This window comes from Podarcis erhardii (assembly GCF_964252035.2).
Source record: "Podarcis erhardii genome assembly, chromosome: 2".
Lineage (NCBI taxonomy): Eukaryota > Metazoa > Chordata > Lepidosauria > Squamata > Lacertidae > Podarcis > Podarcis erhardii.
The window spans coordinates 77521086-77528077 of NC_138498.1; the positions used below are offsets into that span (position 1 = coordinate 77521086).

A 6992-nucleotide genomic window follows, 5' to 3' on the forward strand; every position below is an offset into this window, starting at 1 on the left:
TGCCCCAGAACCATGTAAGCCTTGTCAAAGTCTCTCTTCCAGCTTCCAAGTACATCTCAGTCCCAATGATTCTGTCTGGTGGTCATATTCCCTGCAGCTCTGACTGCTTTCTTACCTCAGCTGTCGCTCCTGCGCCCGCCCCCCGAAATTTCATTTTAGGCTTCTGAATAAATGTTAGTGAGTGGACAATAGGTTGGAAACATTTCTTGTTGGAGCATATTTCCAAGATAATGCTTTAAGCTGTGAGCCTTGTTTTTTATATACCTAAAACCAAGAATATTGATTGGCCGTAACAACAGTTTTTTTTATTAGATACAGGTATTATACATAGAAAATGAAGAAATTTGAATTTTAAGTAACATAAAGGCAATCTTCTGATACCAAGACTCTGGACATTTTACAATTACTTCCCAAATGCTTTCTTATGCTCTCATAGACAGATCCATGAAGGAGAAGACCTTGTTCTACCATTACTGATAGAAGTAGTGTGGTTCAGAATATCAACTGGAAACAGCAGGATTAGAGAAGTCCTACTTGTGGTCTTCCCATAGGTGTCCATTGGCCACTGTGAGAACAGGATGCTGAACTAGATGGATCATTGGCCAAATCCAGGAGACTGTTCTTATGTTCCTTGGCAATATGATTTCTGATGTGAGTTACAAAGCAGCAGTTCTGCTACTGTACATAAGGAGAGCTGGATTGTTACCTAATTCAGAGAGGCAGTTTAAACACTTCTGTGCAAGGCAAAATGTTGCAGTACAATCTTATACATGCCTACTTAGAAGTAAGTTCCATCAAATTCAGTGGAAAACTTGCATCGGCAGCTGAAGAGTCACAAAAAATTGTGGGTGGAATTCAACATGGTGCAAAGGCAAGCTTTCCGTTAGCACAAGGATATCTCCTTGTGCCACAAATACCCCCCTCCTCCCCTGTTTGCCCCCGAAATATGTTCTAGGAGTTTCCCCAACCCTCTGAAGCAGAATTGGAGACCATGCAAGGTGTGTGCAGGGGAGGCAGAGGTGAGGAAATTCCTGTTGGCGCAAGTGAAAATTGTTCCACTTAGGCATTTATTTAGTTGACTACTGTCTTGTGTTTGTAATATTTATTACCAGTATGTTGTAAATGTGCATGTAAAAGGTACACATGCTATCAATGGGAGATAACCAAATGGGAGATAACCAACATTAGTCATACTCACAGAAGACTCGTTAAAATCAATGGACAAATTGGATTTCATCCTATATGGGTATAGAGGATTTCACTTCATAATACGTATGAGTTTCTAGGAAGTTCTGTGAAATTTATAAGAATATATAAATTTGAAATATATATATGTTTGAAATATATATATGTTACACAGCAGCATGGAATTCCATATAATCATTATTTATGTTTGATTTTAGCCTTGAGACACCAAAAAGTGCTATGTATTCAATGTACTTCCCTAAGTGTAAGACTTTTTTTCTGAATTAGATACCTATTTGTTTTCAAACATTATGTGCTGTAATGCAATGTTCTATATTATTTCCTTCGTACTGCAATCCTCTCAGAGTAAGTCCCATTGAATATAGTGATACTCTTAGTAAATATGTATAGGATTGCACTAACACTAGAATTTCTCTGCTAGTGTTATTGTAGATATAGTTCTAGTAAAAGCACACTTTTAAAAAGCTAATGTAGTATAATTATAAACTACCGGTACTTCATTAGGCCAACTCAGGTTTGTTTAATACACACAAGCGTTGGGAGAAAGATATGGTACAATGACATATTTAAATCTACCTATCTACTTATATAAAAACTTGCATAAAATTACAGAAATAAAAACAAGATCAATTCTGACAGAAATGATTGTGTGAAAAAATATTATGTGAAAATAAGTGATGGTAATACTTACAACATAATTATTAGTCTTTATGATCTATCTTGTAAAATCTACACCCAAAACCAGAGAAATGCTGTAATTTTAATATTTATTAGGTGACACCCACTTATGACTGTCCACTGAAAAAAGGAATCTGCCAGCAGAACAAGGTCATTTTCCAAACAAGGAAGGCCATTTCTGACGATACTCTTCCCACCCTCTGCAGCACCCTGATCCATCTAAAAGTCTGTCCAGATATCTAGAATTTTGATGTGTATTTTAAGTTTATCGTTGATTACATTTTTAATCTGTTTTAAGTTTATTGCTGATGACATTTTAAAAAATGCTTTATACGGTTTTCTTTTTTGCAAACTGCTTGAGGTTTTTTTTTCAATCAAGCAATATAGACATTGTATGACATAATGATAAATAAAACAGTTCCAGAGGGCGAGAGATGAAACGGGGGGGGGGGAGTGTCACAAAAATGACCCCCTTCCCCATTCTGCTAATGAGACTGCTGCCATCTATGAGTGGGCAGTCATTGAATGTCAGCCAACAGAAAAGTCCAGGAGAAAGGAATAAAATCCAAATGTAAAAGCTAGACCAAACAACCAGGGTGGAAAAAGCTGGAGATGTTTTACATATGGTGGGAAGTAACAAGGATGTGGGTGTTTGTGTGTTTTTAAAACAGCAACTCTGCTACAATATAAATCCCAAGATATTCCAGGGGTGTCTACTATACCATTAGTATCTGTTGCCTTAGATGTTTTGTTTTTATTGCTGCTGTTTTTGCTTCTACCATACTGACGATAAAAGAATTTGAAAGTTCCACAATATAACTGGATGCTGGATGCAAGTAGCTCTTTTGCAATTGAAAATGACTGGCTTGACACGACTAAGGATTGCACAGGAAGAAACACTAGATCTCAAAAGGTAAAAGCAGAAAGGGCAGGGAGGGGAACACTCAGTCAACAGAAACTATGAAGTATCTTTTTTTCTGCAATAACCTGTTTTTTTAAAAGTCATATTTGGGTAGATCCTAATGCAGTTGCTGGAATTCCATGGAAAAGAACTGCATGCAATTCAAAACATGGAACGCCCACCCGTATGACAAACCAAGTTAATATCTCTGTATTAGGTAGTATTAGGTATTAGGTAACGACTTTGTTCTCTGCCAAGGCTGGCATTAGAGCTACGCATCATTTGAGACCTGTCAAGGTGCACAGCCCTGCAAGGTGACCACGGCTGATCCTCCAAGCCTCCTCCTCTTCCTCCTTGCTGTGCTTTCACTGCCTGTTCACCTGCCTTTCCTGAGCAAAAGGGAGGAGATAAATCAGCATCTTTCAGTTGCCCTGTGCTTTCCCCCTCTCCTCAATCTGCCCAGAGGCAGAGTGCAGGTAAACAGGCACTGTGGGCTTCATTGAGGAGATGGCCCCTCAAGGTCCCCCAAGGCCCCTCAAAACTTGGAGCCAATACCATTCTCTACAACCCATGCATTATTCTTCCTGTTTCAGGACTAGGTTACACCTATTTATCATTCTCATTTACTATGAAATAGATTTGCAGAAAGCAGGCGTAACTCCCGGAAAGTGCTTTTGACCTCTGCCTTTCCTTGTCCCCACAGAGACACAATTAGCTTCCTGAACTCACCCTAGCAACACAATGCTGTGATTACCTGTTTTGATGTCTGAACCCCTTGCCTCAGCTAATGCAGCAGGATTTTTTAATTGATAACTTTTGAGAAATAGATATAAAAAAACACTTTGTAGCATTTAATTAAGCCGATCTTTCACATTCACTTGTGGCGGATGTGCCATGGAGAAGGGGGTGACTATCGGAGACTAAGTTTCTCCTACCTAACAGTATTTATTGCTCACTAAGGGCCTTGCCCTGAGTGCATTGTAGTTGGACATTTGATTGACCAGGACACAGGATTTGGCTTTCTCCATAGTGGTGTCCAGATTGTGGACTTCCCTCCTCTGAGCATTCTGATTGGTCCCCTAACTATTGGCATTAAGATGGAATATTAAGACCTTTTTGTTCTGTTGCATCTATGTTATTCCCTTTTTGGTTGTTTTATGCTTCTGCTGTAGCCTGTCAATTTTTTGTTTCTGTTCTTGGATATTCTTTTATTATTGAGTGTATCTTGTAGGTTGTTGAAAATTATGTTGTGAGCTACACTGAGGGCCTTTGGAATGGAAGGCAGGTAAAAATATTAAATAAATACATAAACAAATAAACAATATAAATAAGCTGTATGTATTTAAAGTGTTCTCTGTTGTGACCACTTGAAAAAGTGAACTTTTAATGTACATGCAGAGATGCCTACACAACAGAGTTGATAGAGTTTTTAGCAAAGAAACAGGCTACCATATGATCAGCCATCATAATCACTGTTATCCTCACATCCACTGTTCCTAATTGTTATGCCCATGTCCAGCATAACAGCAGGGCTGTTATGTTCTTATGTTATCTATTTTTGGTGACATGGGTGAAATTGTGCAAATTCAGCATTATATTGGCCAAAAAAAAAAGTACTATGACAGCAAGGGACAAATTGTGAAATTAAATGGAATGCAACAAGAGTGACTGGTGCATGAACACATTTCTGAGATTTTGTCTGAAGGCTTTATAGGGCCATTTTTGTTTGTGAAATAAATAAAACACATCAAAAAGTACACAAACAAATAGAACAATTTCCACATAAATCATAGATCTAAAATAAATATACAAAAAATAATAGCAATAATAGCAACAACTCCCCAGCAAAAAAACCCAAACAATACCCCAGCCCAATAGTCTCTTCTGCAGCCTCAGCTTTTGTAGCTGGAGTCAGTCAGGACTTCACCCTCCCTGGCCAAGTGGGAAAGGGCTGCAAGGCAGGGAGTAGGTCTTCCAGGATTCCCAGCCAATATGGCAACACTCCCACATGACTAGACAGCATCTTGACATTTTTTAAAATTAGTCATCAGAGCTGTATCAATCACATTGTTGTCTTTGTGTCTCATGGGATTAATCATCGGAAACATGTTTAAAACTGAGTCATTTGCTAACACCTTTAACCAATCCTGAGAATAGTTGGAGTTGCTGATTAAAAACTACTACTGGGATGCCTGTCCTTATGACAAACAGAAGATGGTTAGCAGTCCCTCCCTCACCTACCCTGCTCACAAACACATCTAGCTTCCAAATTCTGGCTTGTTTGGGAGCTGTTAACTATAGTTCCTGGGACGCAGGTGGCGCTGTGGTCTAAATCACAGAGCCTAGGGCTTGCCAATCAGAAGGTTGGCTGTTCGAATCCCCGTGACGGGGTGAGCTCCCGTTGCTCGGTCCCTGCTCCTGCCAACCTAGCAGTTCAAAAGCAAGTCAAAGTGCAAGTAGATAAATAGGTACTGCTTTGGCGGAAAGGTAAACGGCGTTTCCGTGCACTGCTCTGGTTCGCCAGAAGTGGCTTAGTCATGCTGGCCACATGACCCGGAAGCTGTACACCAGCTCCCTTGGCCAATCAAGTGAAATGAGCGCCGCAACCCCAGAGTCAGCCACGACTGGACCTAATGGTCAGGGGTCCCTTTACCTTTAACTATAGTTCCCACTTCCCACATATTGAGGAGCTATTCTTAACTATAGCTTTCTGATTCATTTCCCTGCTCACATAAAGGGAGCAGCCAAGCAGGAGCAAAGTGTGTTTGAGTGTGTGTGTGTGTGTCCATGCTTGCCTGTGCCTGAATTTGATCATGAGAACCAAAACACAGAGCACAAGCTTTATAAAAGTCTTCACCTCCTTACCTGCCTTCCATTATAGACCCTATAAAGTTCTGTAAATCTAAATCCCATTATCTTCCTTAACAGGAATAAAACCCAAATTAGTATTGGTCTTAGTCTTGTTGGATAATGATCTATTTAGGACTATTTAGGACGCAGGACTGGTTTCAAATCCTCTAGGGTTCCATTCCTAGTTCTGTTTATTCAAACCACAGATACAGCCTTAGATTTAAAGATTCTGACCTGTCAGAGCTCATTGGAGCTCTGTGTACAGCTGATTGTTACCAAGTGATTGCAAGTAAATCCTGGCATGTGATGCATATATGTTGCTTGCTTGAGGTGAAACAGGGGCTCCATTCATAGAAACACTTATTGTGTAAGATGCATTTCTGCTGTACATTAGTATTTTATTGTTTGTACGGAAATATGCAGACTGTGAGATGGTTCGCACAAACAGACATGGAATAAAATACAGAAAGCGTGTTTAAACGAGCATTTAAACGTTGCAAAAAACCCACTGAAACTTGAGATAATTATGCAAAGCATGTTCGACAAAACCATTATGGGTTTGGATAAGGGTGGTAGAATTTTTAAAGTCTACTCACCACCTCTATATTTGACCTGAAATTGTGAATTTCAGTAGCAGCATTAAACATATTATTTTACAAAACAGCTGCCTTATCATTGTAACCCAGAGTCTCTTGTGGTTTGTCCTCCTGTTTTTATCCTCTAATGTGTTTGTCTTTACTGCAGCTGCATCTGTTCCTGGGCTGATGAAATATTACTGAAAACAGCAGCGAGGCCCAAACCCTTTCTTCAATTGCTGCGTTGAATGATTGTTCTGTTGAGCAGAACGTCCCCCACTCGGTACATGTGCTAGACTAATTATATTGAATATGACTGCATTGACAGCAGCGGGTGCACTTCACCAGCCCAGTGACCTAAATAAAAGTCTTTACGCATCTGTGTCCTTTATTCCCTTTGACTTAACGTCCATTTTAGCTTTATTTGCAAAGCGTATGATTTGTTTCCTATAGTGTCTGAAGAAAATCTCTTTTAAAGGAACTCCTTGTATATATTACTCACAACCATTTTTCTACCATTCTGAAAGTCCTTGTTTGAGACATTGAACTGTTATGTATCAATATACCATATGCTTTTGGCTGCAATTCTGTACACTCTTACTTGGGAATAAGTCTAATGGACTTAACTTCTTCACAGACATATATAGGATTGCACTGGTAGTCTTGCCTTGTAGAACCCCCAATTTGCAGAATCCCAAATTGTCTTGTAGAACCACAAATTTAGAAAAATGTAAATCTGATTTTCATGATGTTATGTTAGGACTGGGAAGGTGTACCGAATT

General features: G+C 39.4%; 1 long non-coding RNA gene across 1 annotated transcript; it reads left to right on the forward strand.

Annotated features, from left to right (window-relative positions):
- The first annotated feature begins 359 nt into the window (after positions 1 to 359).
- Positions 360 to 6588, forward strand: LOC309334390. The gene is made up of 3 exons (XR_014153070.1): positions 360 to 651; positions 2681 to 2797; positions 6380 to 6588. It is a non-coding gene; the product is annotated as an uncharacterized lncRNA (long non-coding RNA).
- The last annotated feature ends 404 nt before the right edge of the window (positions 6589 to 6992 follow it).